This window comes from Aedes albopictus, chromosome 3 (assembly GCF_035046485.1).
Source record: "Aedes albopictus strain Foshan chromosome 3, AalbF5, whole genome shotgun sequence".
NCBI classification, from domain to species: Eukaryota; Metazoa; Arthropoda; class Insecta; order Diptera; family Culicidae; genus Aedes; species Aedes albopictus.
Genome location: NC_085138.1, coordinates 242,668,382 through 242,685,417, shown reverse-complemented (window position 1 = coordinate 242,685,417; position 17,036 = coordinate 242,668,382). Strand labels below are relative to the sequence as shown.

General features: G+C 41.4%; 1 protein-coding gene across 6 annotated transcripts in view; it reads left to right on the top strand.

Annotated features, from left to right (window-relative positions):
- Positions 1-17,036, top strand: part of LOC109415904 (mucin-3B) — a 363,111-nt gene that overhangs the window by 133,991 nt on the left and 212,084 nt on the right. The window lies entirely within an intron of this gene.

Here is a 17,036-nt window from a genome sequence, read left to right as displayed (position 1 = left end):
ACAGTCTATATGGTCGTTGAATGTCACATGCGCCAATTACACATAATTGATCGCAACCAGCCACACTCATGGTGCCCCAGAATACCCCTCTGCTGCTGAGCTGCACTTGTCCCGATAAACCTGTTCTATGCGTGTTCTGTTTACCCATAATAGACGTATGTACACATCGCACCGAAAGACCGAAGCAAGACATGTCAATCAATCACAAACTGGAAGGGAGAATCTTCGCCACGGTGAGAAGGCTTTCTCGTGCACCTCTGCCTTACCCTAGAATAGTTTGGTTGAACCGCAAAAGCCATGTCTATCGTGCTCTCTGGTTTGGTAGTGATAAATTTATCATTCGATTCCTTTTGCGAAGGGTGTACCCCATAAATCAATCACGGTTTTCCCGATTGGGTTGTTTACGAAGGATTTGTTACGGAAACTCTTGAGGTTACTTCCTTGTGTAAATTTATTCTTGCAAAAATAGCGCTGAATGGCCTTTGGAAATTCTTTAACGAAAAACTACTGAAAGTGCTTTGAGCTGACATTGACATATACATACAATCGATTATTTTAAAAATCAATAATTTCCAGATTCATTGTTGAGTCCATTCCTCTAGCGAAGACCTAATTCCCTACCCTACTGTTGGAGAAATTAAGCACCTGCGTCCAATTAACTGAAGTTTTGTGACAAAATGGCGAAGACTTGCCCATCTCGTCACCAAAGCTCCGTTCGTCCAGATAACCTGTACCTTCCCAGTCAACCAGTCATCGTATAACATGTTGTATAAGATGCTAAAGTGGAGGCGATATAAGTACATTTCACATGCGTCTAAATGGAGGCATCCACGTATATGGCCTCCACTTTATCAAATTATGCATCATCTTATACGATTACTGGTTGTCTGGGTTGAATCTCCAATCCAGTTTAAAAAAACCGTTCTATCCATCCCTCCAAACACCTTTAACGAATTTGGCGTATTCAGTCGGTTCAAAATTATGGACCAAATGAGCACCGTTCATCTCGAGACTGTGATTCTACGGTTCACCACGATCGATCAAAAGTAAAGTCGTTTGCCCTTAACAAACTATGGACATACTGTAAATAGTGAGCTACAGTCAACTGAATAAAAAGATACATGTCTTTACTAGACAGTTTTGCATCCCAAGGCTAGTACATCTCTTTTCCAACCCAACTGACTGTAAGGACTTGGCCGGCGCTGTTATCTTCTATCTATATAAATGAAAATGGAATGGTGTTTGTCACGATTTGCCGTGTGAACGGGTTAACGAATTCATAAACTTCTTTCACAATTGCATTCGTGCAGGGCTCCTGACGTATTTGTGTAAAAAAAAAGGTGGAAATGTGACCGGGAAGGCAAGGGAACGAAAATATCTCAAATTGCGTTTTGATGAGGACTTTTTTATGGATCTGGAACTGGATATCAAAAACCAAAGTAAGCAGGCAGTACGAAATTTGCTAGTTAACCCTAGTAGGATGTTGGGGTCAATATGACCCAGACAACCCAAGTAACAATTTCATTACTGATTGGTTTTGTTTGATTTTTATTGAGGTTTTATTACAGCAATAATTAAAACTTGCAGTTTTATGACTGCTTTTATGAAAACCATTGATAAAATGTTTCATAGTATACTTGAAGATATCCATAAAGACAGATTTTAAGAGTAAACAAAACTTTCCGATTTGTAAACCTTCTGGCCATCATTATTACCACAATAAAACTGTTAAAACTCTCAGCAGATGGCGATCCGTTCGATTAGTAACGACATCTGTTGGTGGAAAAGCAGAGCTACGACATTTCTAGGTTTATTGCGGTCATCATAAAAGTAAACTTGCTTTCGTTATATTTTCGCTGGTTGTCGCCATATTGAAGAATCAGCTATCGTGAATGGAAAATAGTTAATTTTGGTCAAATTAGCAATGAATTGATAGTTTGCCACCATTTCCATAACATGCTCACATTAATAAACTCTCTCTGCTGAGTTTTCTTGTGATTCGAGATAGTTTTACTAAATTTACAAATTGATTTATTTCATTCCAAGATGATAATATTCACTATTTTTGAAGCGCATTAATTTCATGATTCTGCCACCCCAATATTCACGGTAAAATTGAATGCGCATAAGCCTACCAACACAATAACAACTAAAATAGTACTTTGAAATTACCGCTTCTACTAACGAATGATGTATCGTCCTGAACTTTACGTGCCATCGAAGAAGCTTCTCTGCATCTTGAGCTGTCATAGTTTTTAGCATAGCATAGCATGAATACTTGCACAAATCTTGGATGGAGTTGCAAAGCTGAATATAACCATTGACATTGCTGATGTCGCTACTATCAACAATGTTATATACCCACTCAGCTCCACACACCTGGCCAAGTCCTTGCAAGCATTAGTTATTAGTCCAATCATCAACTTAGAAAGAGCCCAGAACTGAAGCAGCTTCCAATAGATGAACGGACATTGAAAATAGCGAATTTTCAATTTTTATGTATTTATATAGGATATAAAGAGTGTAATCAGAAAGATCTCACCTAGTTCCAGCACTGCACCTGCATTGATCTGCTTAAAATCGAGAATGCAATCAATAAGGAAACAAAAGCACCACATGATCCAGGGATGTATAGAATCAGCACTTCGATTATTTTCACTCAACAGACAGCAGCGCACTACACTTCATTACTAACGAGGTTCACGGAGATGACGGAAGTTGCACAACTATTACAGAGATCACTTTTTCACGATGGGCGATGCTTTTTTTTCTAAATATCCCCGCAAGATTAATTTGGTTGGAAATCGCAAAACGATACCAGCTGTAGGCATAGGAAACCCAAACGCAAAAAAGTATTGGCCGAGACGAACAACGGCGATCAAGAAACAAGATTCCGGACACTGCCATCACCCACCCTACTACTGTGGCAGTGGTCAGGCACAATCGAACATGAGATCCTACCTTACGGCAGCAACAAACATCCCCCGCACACAACATTCCCGAAAGCCTTTCATAAGAAACCCATCTGGATTCGTCGCGGCAGTGTCATTTTTTCATTCATCTTTACCTTAAGAACCGCGACGGGAGCTTCACTCAATTTTCTCGACGGTCTTCGTTCTTTTGTGTTCCGCGGAGAATGCACCTCATGCAGCATATCACTTTGTTCCTTGCCCCCTTCACCATGGCGTCCAACGGGCGCTCGACGAAAAATTTTCACAACTTCACAAAATAACACTTTTTTCGACCGCGACCGCACTTCAGATTGATTCACTCCCACTGGGGCGCCGAAAGGGTCACGCTCACGATACTCTCCGCACAATAATTTTCAGACGATCAAATTTTTACGGACACAAAAAAGTCATCGAGAAAAATTCGGAAACCGTTCAAGACAGAACGCGAAAAAAAAAACGTGTCAAGCAAAACAAAACACGTCCGATCGCGGCGATGCTTACTTCGATCTCCATCTTGAGCTGTCATAGTCTTTGTTGAAAAAAAAGACAACAACAATCGAGAATGGTTTTTTTTTTCTACTAGGTTTTAAAACGGTTTTATTGCTACTCTTAATGCGGTTTGCAAAACCTATCCAAAAGTGGTACACTTAGCCGGAAAATGCTCTTATCGAAAGGTTTTGATGTATAAATCAGTTTTATTGCGAGTTTTATAAAATTCGTCGTGAAGATCTCTTATAGAGCCGAACAAAACTTAAAATGTTACTTGGTAAGTTTGCTGAACGTGCACTACGCCATCGTGATGCGCCTAGCGTAACATCTTAGGAGAAGTGTAATTAGTTTTTTACCTTTTAATTCCGCCCTATTAGGGCCTTAAATTGGGCGGAATTAAAACGTATAAAACTGATTACACTTATTTGAAGAGGGTATCTGCTTAAAGGGTTGGAAAAGTCGGTACAAGATCTTAGGAGGGTTAATCATAACTATGAAATTTGCTGGAATTGCGCTTCGAGTATAAGTGGAGCCTATATCTAAGTGCCATTTAAGCCCAGTTCAGATTAATGATGAACTTGCAACCATTGACTTGTACAATCTGTCTGAGGTTTAAGACTAAGCTTAGTTTCGCGAAGCTATGTCAAAAAACAGTATCAGATACTCAGCTTAACCCGTTAACGCTTAAGGTGTCCCACAATTCAAAGCTTCAAATAAATTTGATATCAATAGTGAAGTTCCAATAATTTAAACATCATTTCACGCCATTAGAATTTAGTTCATACATCCTGAACCGTATGTATGCAAAACAACTCTAAACGAGTACAAGAGATGATAACTATTCTAAAAGAATAGAAAAAAAGATTTAGCACAATACGTGCTAAAGAAATTTCTATGCATCTCAAAAAATTTCCTAGTATTCTCTTTCGTTATTATTATTAGCTTTGTTCTCTTTCGTTTCCACTCTCATTCTAATTCAAACTTTTTGAACAGTAAGACAATTGTATGAATGTCTGGGTTCGATTTACGGTCCAGGAAATCCATAAATGTTTATTATTTTATCAACTTTTGACCTTCTCCTACCCTTGTAGCATATCATACTATCGAAGAATACCCTTACTTTCTACATGGAGTAATCCTCGCAGAAATCTCGGCATGATTATCTGGAGTAATCCAGTCCGGAAGATATTTCTGGAAGATTCCAGAAGGAAATCCGTCATAAGTTCCTAAGCCCTTCGGGACGCGCGCTGTTGTAAAAAGTACAATACTACTAAAAAAACCTAGCTCGTCGTACACAGCGCGTGCGCGGTGCAGTTTGAGGATCAAACAAGCGCGCGTCCGAAAAGGTTGAAGAACTCCGGGAGCAATCCATGAGTATTAGTGGATTAAGCCCTGAAAAAAAAACTTAAGGAGAGCCTTTAAGGACAAACTTGTTATAATCCCAAAATGGCCGCCACCTTCGTTAACAAAACCAGCGCACCTGATCTTATTTTAAGCTTATTACAAGTGAGAAAGAACAGGATAATAAAATTCACTGTTGATTGAAGCTTTCTTCTTGAGATTTGTGCGTCTGAAGTTCTGATGCACTGTTGAAGCGGAATATCAAGACGTTTGTCCGTAAAGATTCCCTGAAGGAACCCCAGGAGAAATTTAGGAAGGAATCCCGCAAAGATTCCCGGAGAAATTATCTCGGAAAGATTTCCTGATTCCTTGAAAATATCCCGGAAAGAATCTCGGAAGAAAGCCCTAAAGGAAACCCAAATCGAATCAATAGTAGAACTTTATGAAGGAATCCTGGGATGAATTCTTGAAAGGATCTTAGAAGAAATCCCTGGAGAAAGCCCAAGATTAATACTAAGGGTGATACGGTCAAAATTTGGTCACACAATTTTTTTTTCATAACTTTAGACTGCGTACACCAAAACAGCTGATTTTTGGACCAGTAATGCTACATTATATGTAGCTTATATCGTAAAATTTTCATCAAAATCGATTAAGTATTGGTTGACATATACATAGACAAAACCATCGACCCACCTTTTTAAAATTTTGTACAAAGGCGCTCCATAGTAATTTTTTGGAAATTTTAAAGCACAATTTTGATTATAGAACTACCAATACTGCTCCGATTTTTATCAAAATTTTACAGTATAATACTATTATGAAAATATGTTCTTAGTAAAATCTTGAGCCATTTTGTATGAATACTTTCAAAGTTGTAGGAGTTTGAATATGAAAAAAAACTGACCGGGTGCCACTTAAGCAAATATTACTTTGTAACGGCTGGATCAAATTGAATGAAATTTTTACACAACATTTTGATATGCATACTCCACATACAGAAAAATTTTCATTGAAATCGGTTAAGTATCTCTGACTCTATAAATAAAACAGTAAAAATGTGTTCTCATTTGTGAATCATCTTTGCACAAAATTTTAAAATTGCAGATCTCAGGGTTCAACAATATCTTCGCAAATACTAGACTTATTTTGATGAAAATTTTTTGGTACAAGCTACATATAATGTACCATTATTGATCCAAAAATCAGCTGTTTTGGTGTACGCAGTCTTAAGTTATGAAAAAAAATGTGTGACCAAAATTTGACAAAATTTTACCACCTAAACAAATATATCTTTGTAACGGTTGGATCAAATTGAATGAAATTTTTACACAACATTTTGATATGTATACTTTACATACATTGAAATTGAAATTGGCTCAGTATTTGTAGCTCTATAAATAAAAGAGTAAAAATGTATTCTTATTTTTTAATCTTCTTTGTACAAAATTTTAAAATTGCAGTTTTCAGGATTTACAATATCTCCGCAAATACTAAACCGATTTTGATGAAAATTTTCTGGTATAAGCTACATATAATGTACCATTACTGGTCCAAAAATCAGATGTTTTGGTGTACGCAGTCTCAAGTTATGAAACAAATTGTGTGCCCAAATTTTGACCGTATCACCCTTTAAAGAACTCCCTGAAGCATCCTGCCCGAAATTCCTAAGATAATGTTGGAGTAATCTTTGAATGAATCTCAAAAAGAATCATTTTGAATTTCGTAGAGGAATCCAGTATATAATCCAGAGAGAGAGAGAATTCTGAAACAAACCTAGAATCCCTGAAGAAGCCCGAGGAGCAATCTCTGAGGGAATTCCAAAAGGAATTAGTCTAGAAATCTCGGGAGAAATCCCTGGAGGAACCCCCGAAGGAATCTCAGAAAAAATCACTCAGGAGGAATTTCAGAGTTCTCATACCTACTATTTTTGTGAACTTTTTTTGTGATCTTTGTGAACATTTCTGAAGGAATCCCTGAAAGAATAGCGGAAGGAGTCTATGAGGAAATGCCTGTAGAAAACTTGCAGATTCCTCCAGGACTTCTTTCAAAGATTTTCCCTTTAATTTCTTTTTAAGATTTCTCCAAAATTCTAACTAAGGATTTCTACAGAAGTTTCTTTAGAGGTTTCTCCAGAAATACTTTCATGGATGCCTCCAGTAGTTCCTTCATAGATTCATCCAGGAAGATTCAGGGATGCCACGTAGAGTTTTATCAGGAATTTCAACAGGAGTTTCTTTCGGGGATTCTTTCAGTAGGATTCAAGCAGATCCATCAGGGATTCCCTCAGAAGTTCCTTCAGGAATTCCTATAAGAGATCATTTATAGTTTAGTCTAGTGGCTCCTTCAGAGATTGCTTATGAAGTTCAATAATTTCAAAAGGAGCTCCTTCAGGAATTAGTCCTCAAAGTTTCATCAAAGATTCCTTCAGGGATTTTTGCAGTAGGTCCCTTCTGGAATTCCGTTAGATATTCCTCTAGAAATCGAATCAGGAATTTCTCCTGGTGTTCCCTCAGGGATTCTTCCAGGAGCTCCTACAGAGATCTCTTCAAGAGTTCATTCACAGATCTTTCCAGCATTTCCTCCAGAGATCCTTTCAGGAGGATTTATAAAGACACTACACCGTCTTCAACCAGAGGTTTGCACAGACTGAATAAGCACCAACATATGACAACGGACATCACACATAACACCCAGTGGCCCAGTGGAGAATTTTCCGTTTGACGAAAAGTTCTCCGCGACTGGAGCGCGAATCGAACCCACACTCCTAGGCTTACGAAACGCCTAGATGACTGACGCCTCTAGCCGCACGGCCACGAAGCCCACAAGGAAGCTTTCATGATTTTCAAGTATTGCTCCAAAACTATTTTTGGGGATTTTTACAGTAGTTCCTTCAGGGATTAGTTCAGGAGTTCTACCGACATTCTTCCAGGAGTTCCCTCAGGAATTCTTCCAGGAGTTCTACCAGGAATCTCTCCTGGCGTTCTTTTGGAGTTTTAATATATTTACAGAAGAATTAAGCGATACCTGCCTTCCTTCAGGATGTCTATGAATTTATATAGGACTATCATTAGGAATATCTCCAGGATTTCCTTGAAGGATTTCTGATAAAATTTCTATGAGGATTTATCCTGGATTTCTTTCAGGGAATTCAGGGAATTTCCTTCTAGAATTCCTCTATAATTCCCTTCTGGAATCCCTTCAGGGATTCTTTCGGGGATTCCTCCTGGAATACTTTCGGCGATTCCTTGGATGATTCCTTTTTGAAATTCTTTCGAGGATTCCCTCTGTAATTCCTTCGGCGATTCCTCCTGGAAATCCTCCGAGGATTCTTTCTGGAATTCCATCGAGGATTCCTCGTGGAATTCCTTCGGGGGTTCCCCCTGGAATTCCTTCGGGGATTCCTCCTGGAATTCCTTCAGGGATGCCTCCTGGAACTCCTTCGGAGATTCCTCCTGGAATTCCTTCGGGAATTGCTCCTGAAATTCCTTCACGGATTCCTCCTGAAATTCCTTCGGGAATTCCTCCTGGCATTTTTACGGGGATTCCTTCGGAGATTTCCCTGGAATTTCTTCGGGGAATCCCCCTGGAATTCATTCGAGGATTCCTCCTGGAATTCCTTTGAGAAATTCTGCTGGAATTCCTTTGGAGGTTCCTTCTGGATTTCCTTCGGGGATTCTCCTGGACTTCCTTCGAGGAATCCTCTTGGAATTCCTGCGGGAATTCCTCCTGGAATTCCTTGGCGGATTATTTCCGAATTCCTTCGTGGATTCCTCCTGGAATTTCTTCGGTGATAACTTTTCGAATTTCTTCGGGGAGTCTCCCTGGAATTCCTTCAAGGATTCCTTCTGGAAAGCCTTCGGGGATTCCTCATGGAATTCCTTCAGGAATTCTTCCTGGAATTCCTTCGAGGAATCCCGGAATTCTTTCGGGGATTCCACCTGAAATTCCTTCGTGATTCCTCTTGGAGTTCTTTTGGGGATTCCTTTTGAAATTTCTTCAGGCATTCCTAGCGGGATTCTTTCGGGCATTTCTCCTAAAATTCCTTCGTGGATTCCTCCTAAAATTGTTTCGGAGATTCCTCGTGAAATTCCTTCGGAGATTCCTCCTGGAAATTTTTCGGGTGCTCCTCCTGGAATTTCTCCGGGGATTCCTCCAGAGATTCCTTCGGGGATTCCTCCTGAAATTCCTTTGGGGAATCCCCCTGGTATTCCTTCGCGGATTCCTTCTGGAATTCTTTTGACGATTCCTCCTGGAATTCCTCCTGGAATTCCTTCGATAAGTCCCCTAGAATTCCTTCGAGGATTCCTTCTGGAATGCCTTCGGGGGTTCCTCATGGAATTCCTACAGGCATTCTTCCAGAAATTCCTTCGAGGTATCCTGGAACTCCTTCGGCGATTACTCCTGGAATTCCTTCAAGGATACCGCTTGAAATTGTGTCGAGAATTTCTTTTGGAACACCTCCCGGGATTCGGGGATTCCTCCTTAAATTCCTTCGTGGATTCCTTCTGAAGTTCCTTCGAGATTCCTCCTGAAATTCCTTCAGAGATCCCTCCTGGAAATCCTTCGGGGATTCCTCCTGGAATTCCTTCATGGATTGCTCCTGGAATTCCTTCAGGAATTGCTCCTGAAATTCCTTCGGGGAGTCCACCTGGGATTTCTTCATGGATTCCTCCTGGAATTCCTTCACGGATTCCTCCAGTGATTCCTTCGGGGAATTCCCCTGGGATTCCTCCTGGAATGCCCTCGATGATTGCTCCTGGAATTCCTTCAGGGATTCCGCATGGAATCCCTTCAGGGTTCCTTCGGGGACTCCTCCTGGGATTTCTTCATGGATTCCTCCTGGAATTCCTTCACGGATTCCTCCTGGGATTCCTTCGGGGAATTCCCCTGGGATTCCTCCTAGAATGCCCTCGATGATTCCTCCTAGATTTCCTTCAGGGATTCCTCCCGGAGTTCTTTAGTGGAATCCTCCTTGATTTCCTTGGCGGATTACTCCTGGAACTTCTTCGAAGATTCCTCTTGAAATAACATTAGGGATTCCTCCTGGAGTTCCTTCGGTGATTGCTCCTGGAATTCCTTCATAGATTCCTCATGGAATCCCTTCAGGGTTTTCTCCTGGAATTTCTTCAGAGATTCCACCTAGAATTCCTTCAAAGACTCCTCCCGGAATTCTTTAGAGGAATCCTCCTGGAATTCCTTCGAGAATCCTCCTGGAATTCCTTGACGGATTACTCCTGGAATTTCTTCGGGGATTCCTCTTGGAATTGGGGAACATTGGGGATTACTCCTGGAGTTCCTTCAGCGATTCATCTTGAAACTCCTACATGGATTCCTCCTGGAATTCCTTCGCTAACTCCTTTTGGAACTCCTACAAGGATTCCTCTTGGAATTTCTTCAGGAATTCCTCACGGAAATCCTTCGACGAATCCTCCTGGAATTCTTTCCGGGATATTTCCTGGATGGATATTTCCGGGAATTCCATCGGTGCTCCCTTTCAAGAATTGCTAAAGCATTTCTTTCGGAGATTACTTCCGTGTTTCCTCTTGGAATTCATTCAGAGATTGCTCCTGGAATCAGGGATGGCATTCCGCACTGAAAATGTGCACAGTGCAGTTCATTTTCATATTGAAACTGCACACACTTGCACTCACACTAAGAAGCATGCACACTGATATCCATAGCCATATTTGAGAAAGTCTGATCATAGCAGGTAAAAAAAAAATTAAAACTGCGTCCAGAAAAATCAAGAAGTTGATCAAATCTGAAAACCGTGCTGTAATGGTTCATTACGCAACGCAAATCAGTGCTGTAATGAACGATTACTGTACCGCTAATTTAGTGTGGGAAAGTAGGCCTTTTCCTGTCAGAACTGCGTGAGGTAAAACAGCCTATTACGATGAGAAATTGCAAAACATCTTTTTTACAATTTCTCATCGTAATAGGCTGTTTTACCTCACGCGAATCTGACAGGAAAAGGCCTACTTTCCCACATCAAATTAACAGTGCTGTAATGGTTCATTACAGCACTGATTTGCGTTGCGTAATGAACCATTACAGCACTGTTTTCAGTTTTGATCAACTTCTTTATGCTTTCTGGATGCAGTTTTGAAAAAATTGTGACAACTGCACAGTATAACCTGTAATGATCAGATTTTCTTAACCTTCCGTAACTCGCGCGGTTGGCTACCTGTGTCAGCACCACGCTAATGCTGAGTACTAAAAGCGAGATTTTTTCTACGTGTTGTACAAAATACAACAGCGCGATCGTTCGTGGGTTAAACAAGGCTATGAACATCAGTGTGCAGTTTGATGAGAAAGTTTTGTTTAAAACTATCCTCAAGGATAATTTATGAAATTGCAAAAAAACGTTGTACGCAACTCGACGCAGAACTCGATTTTTCCAGCACTCGTCGTAATTATCCAACTCGGCAAGCCTCGTTGGATAAATGTACGACTCATGCTGTAAAAATCGTCATTCTGCACCTTGTTGCGTAAACTACTATTACAACAACTAAAAGTCCTTCTGTTGCGTATAAACTTGCAATAGATTTTTAGCTGCCATTCAGTGTGAAAATCGGAATCAGCTTTGAGTTTTCCACGCACGCCTGTTTGATCCTAAATCTGCACCTGTGAACAACGTGCAAAGCTTTTTTTTGAAGTGTTGTACATTTTACCACGACGCGTGTCCTGAAGGGTTAAAGTTACTGACAATTTAAGAATCCCTAAACAACTGGTTAAACAACAGAGTCAATTCTTCCTCTCGAAAATAAAAGAGTACTCGAAAGTCCTATCACAGACTGAGTGTGGCTGAAAAACTGTGTCCTGATCAAATCTGCTCTTATCTAACATTATTGTGGATGAGTAAGCTGTCATTTGAAAATATTGAAGAACATAACCTGCGAGAGAACGTACACTATACTATGTAAAAATTCAAATAAGATTCCAAAAGTGCAATTAGCTTAGCAGCCACCTTTATGAATCATTCCATGAAATCCGCACTTTCCTTGAGATATGCTAAATGTCATCGACCAACCGCAATAATTTGTGAACTACTCCAACTCAGGAAATGATTCATCATTCCTCACTCTGTATACCAAGCCCCGACGCCGACATCATTCAGGCGCAAAGTGAAAGAAACCTTGTCCAGTTCAGAGAGCCGACCGGACCGGCGATGATGGTTGATTGCCCAAACTAAAATGCGTAACATATCACATCGCTCACGCGGTGATGCTGCCAAGTCATAACAAAAAATGAATCGAGACAGAAACTTATCTCCTGGTTGGCGGTGGTACGAAGTCATGCACCCTACAGTTCCAGCACCACAACCGCAGAAGCGACGACCAGATTATGATGTTGATCGGCTTTGGAAGGCGCATTGGCTTTGTTGCGTTCGGTTGGAAGAAGATTTTTCCACCATTACTCATCCAGCAGAGCGGGCTCATGACGGTGACGACGACGACGACGACGACGAAGGGATTCTGTCCGGGTCTGGGAATAATCTCAGAATATCGTGTTCCACTGTCATCTGAAAACGATCACCCCCTTGACCAAGGCTGCTGATCGACGGCTTATTGCACGGTTGTTTATCCACAGCCCGGTCGCATACGACAAACGCAAATGGGGCATGAAATCCGTGTGCCCATCCATATACTGAGGAGCTGCGTGCATTAAACTAGGTTGATCTTTCCGGTCGTCAAAGCGAAGGAAACACCGACAGGTCATCCTGTGCCCTTGTGCATGGGTGATTTCCCAGCGTTGGTCACTGTGCCGAGAGGGGAAATGTTGCAATGCATGCACGAATATTTTGTTGCGTAATGCATGATGATATGCACTGAAGCCTTTATTACTTATTTTAGAAATGTTTGACCTAGAATAGCAATAGCACATGATTGTTTATGAAACAGGCTAATGCAGGCATTTAATCTTAGGTAATCGATAACACAGCGCAACATTTTTTTGTATCAAGAACAAACTTATGTGTCTCCGAAGGATTTTGGGCCGCTGAATCCAAATCCGGGCTCAGATTTGCTCCAACACGTCACAATTTTGAGCTACGCCTTAATTTATAGGGCAAAATTAGCGATTTTGGGCTTTTTTGACTGCAAGCCATTAAGCATGGAAATATTTTTTTAAGCAATCAAAGGGTTAATTGGTCAATTAACATCTAAAATAACGACTCATGTAAAAAAATCGTTTTACCTTATCAAATTTGATAGATTTAAGCATTTTATGTTAGTATGAAAATTTGCATGCAACTTTTGGAGGGTGACTTGTATGGGAAATATCGTACCTAACATAAATCGCTTAAAACTATCAAATTCGATTTGATAAAACGAAATATTTTGCATGAGTCGCTAATTTAGATGTCAATTCGGCACCAACATTTCAAAAGGGCGTAACTGCATTTTGAAACAAACCACTCTTTCACATCTGTGGGTCATATTTAAAGTTTCCCACGAAATTCACAAACATTACTAGACAGAGAAATTGCTCTTCTTTCCTGTACTGGCGGTGATTTGCATGGCGACATTGAAATACGATCCACAGATGTGAAAGAGGGGTTTGTTTCAAAATGCAGTTACGCCCTTTTGAAATGTTGGTGCCGAATTGACCAATTAACCTTTTGATTGATTAAAAAAAAATATTTCCATGCTTAATGGCTTGCAGTCAAAAAAGCCCAAAATCGCATATTTTGCCCTATATATTGAGGTATAGCTCAAAATTGTGACGTGTTGGAGCAAATCTGAGCCCCGATTCGGATTCAGCGGCCCAAAATCCTTCAGAGACACATAAGTTTGCTCTTGAGACAGACCAAAAGTTAATTTTTGTTACGCTGTGTAACAATTCTACCTACAATTCTGTGAAATAACGTAAGCGTCATTCCAAATGTCGACGACTCTTCGTACTTATCTAGTATAGTAATAATGCTGTGATATGCCTGCTACCGCTAGTCGGGGTGAATTCTCGCGCTTTGCACCTACTCTAAAAGGTATCCCGAATAGAATTGCACCACGGAAAATTATGCATAACTCAAGATTGCATGCTTCAAAATGATTGATTTTTTCAACCAGCAACAGTTTATTATGTGTAGATGGTGCCATCAACATTTTATCAAAATCGCATTAGTATTGATGGAGATATCCCTGAAGCGAGAGATTTAGATTTTGGGAATCTTGTACAAACAAAGAATAAAAATAACATATATTTAACATATATGTTACGCTTGAGTCAGAAATACTGAACCGATTACAATAAATTTCTTTCTGTAGGTGGCGTATGTATGTAGAAATATCTGTTTTATAATTTCATTCGATTTAGTCAAAAGGATAGAAAGTTGTGGTCGTATATGTAGCCAAAAGTCACAATATGCAAAAATGTTTTACTGTTTTGTGACATTTAAAGTTTTCTAACTTTGAAAGTGTTAAGCCAAAATGGTTCAAAATTTAATTAAAAACATGTTATTACACTGTCCAGTTTTACTGAGAATCGCAGCAGTATTGACAGTTTTATAGTCGCAATAGTGCAAACGGACCTTAAAATTGTTTAGAAGTACCTAAAATTCACGCTGAAGCGGTTTGAGTTTTGAATTTAATAAAACTATACTCAACGTATTTCGAAAATTTTACCACCTAATATTTATTATGCTGAAAACTTATAGTCAAATTTTCAGAAGTTTTTACATACTAACAGTAAAGCTATAGCCTAAACCATTTTCAGAATGAGTGTACAAGATTCCAAAAATCTAGTATTCTCGCGTCGAAGATATCTCTGTCAAAACTTAACCGATTTCGATGAAATTTCAATCTTTACATAACATACTGTTGCTGGTTAAAAATCAGTCATTTTCATGCATGCAATCAAAAGTTATGCACTGTTTTCCGTGGTGTAATTTGATTCGTGACACCCTTTACGCCTTGGTTTGACGCCTCTGACTTCCTCGACCTGCGGCTTTTTCTTCTTCTTCTTCCATTCGATATTCGTCCAAGGGAGGGTCCTCCCCTTGGTTCGCAAGCCAATGTTTCCTTCAATTCGGAACGAGCAAGCCTCTTCAGTCCCACACCCTTCCCAGCTTTCCGGGACGCCTGGCTGGATCCCGACATGCCGCCATTACTGCCGACCTTCGGGGTTAGTATGTACCCTCCTGGCCTTGCGGGTACCGCCATATAGTCCTTCACCTGACGGCTACTTTACCCGCTTCGGCGAGTGCGTATCACGAGCAGTCGCATCCGCCACACCTTTCGGACTTCCTGCGAAAGCGAAGGCCTCCGTCTGGGCTGGGTAGACTTCGTAACCTTAACTTTCACCGGTTCCGCCGCTGCCGTAGTCTTCACGAGTCTCACGTGATCCTGCTTGGCATTATCCATCGACTTACGAAGTCGCAACAGGGCTGTTTTCAGGTCCTTACTAATGTTGGACTTCGTGGACGCAAAGTCGATGATGCCAAGCTGCTGCTCAGCCACCTCGATTGCGGGCAGTCATTCTCTTTTTTGGTTGATGGCCCTCAACAAACACCATTGGGTGGCTTGATGGGGAGTGGATCGGAGCTGTCACGCTGGAGCTGCTTTTCCCGGAGACCTCGTCAACTTCACGGAACACATTACACGGACCACTGCTAAAGCTTTTGCCGTGTTGGGTTTCATACGCAAAAATCTCGAAGTTCACATTGGAACTTGGTCTGCCTCTCTTCAACTAAGTGTTCTTAGAGCACTTCCACAGTTATTAGTTGAAGAGCTTTCTTTGCCTACCATTGCATGACTTTTGTACATTGTATGGCAAGTACAATGATACTATGCCCAGGGAGTCGAGAAAATTGTCCCGACCGGAACGAGAATTGAACCCGCCGTCTCCGGATTGACGATCCATAGCCTTAACCACTAGGCTAACTGGAGACCCCAAAGCAAAGATTGTTCAGGGTCGGATTTGGATTTAAGGTGCTTACTGACGTGCGAGTTTTTGGTGAAAGGATGCTTGTGGAGGAGCCATGAGGCTTATAAATTCTAAACTGTGGTTACAATATTAAGCAACTCACCATAATAATTCGTTCCCAGCCATCTTAGCAAACCGCAGTATAACCACTTGGCTTAATTCGGAACCTCACGATGAAGGTGACTCACTCCGCCAAAGCTCCACTACTTAAAGATTCAGCATCACCATAGACTAATTCCAAGACCTGTGTTGGCTCATTGCCAACATGTAGGAATCGTAGGGGTCGAGCCAGCAGAATCAGCCCTATGCCGAAATCTGCTAGCTACGCGCACTTCACTACAGTCGGCTCACTGCCGACGACGATGACGAGATGACGATGGAATGGAGCTAGCAGTCCGTCTGCACATTGCCGACTACCGCTGCCCCAGCACACACTACGAAAACTCGGCTCACTGCCGACGATGCACTGCGGTGGCCCACTGCCACATACACACACGTACTCACCAGAACGACACACTGCCGCCGATGCGGACGACGACGCAGAGAGGTCGACGACGACGCGACTGTGGCAGTCCTATACTGCCGTTCTACGCATAATTGTCCCATGTTATATGGGATTCCCATATAACATGGGACAATTGGGCGTAGAACGGCAGTATACTACCACACGCGATCACGAGGAGGACGAATGCCGACGCTGCTTGGTCGACACTGTGCTGGCTCACTGCCAACACATGCACACGATGACGATGATCACTGACGATGACGACTGTGCTAGCTCACTGCCAACACGACACGAGGTATCGCTGTGCTTGACTCGCACACACGATGACGACGACGACGACTGCCCACTGACGACGCGGTACAGTGCCGCACTGCGCTTGGTGCCGAAGCAAAATAACTGTTTCTCGCTCACCCTGCGAGTAGCATCGCCTACCGTAACTCTCAAGTGGATGGCTCTGAAAAGAGCCTTTGGAAAATTAATCCTCGGTAGCGAGCCAAGATGCTGGGTGACGGAAACCACGACGAAATCGGACACCACGCAGCTTCGCACTAGAACTGGAACTGGCCGGGCACTCCGATGGACAGAATCTCCGTCGAAATGAGAACACGGGTTTTCACTTATACTACACTTTACTTCTTCACTCGTCGGGTTACAAAATACTTCTGAGCCTACGGCTCGACCTACACCTACTTTTATACAATGGTTCAATATTAGCTAGAATTTTGTGATTGGCTGAGTTTTCCTTGGTCCTGATTGGCTTGATAGTTTAAGGCACGAGGCGGTTGGCTGTACTTTTTCTCGCTTGCCTCTCGTAGCGTCTG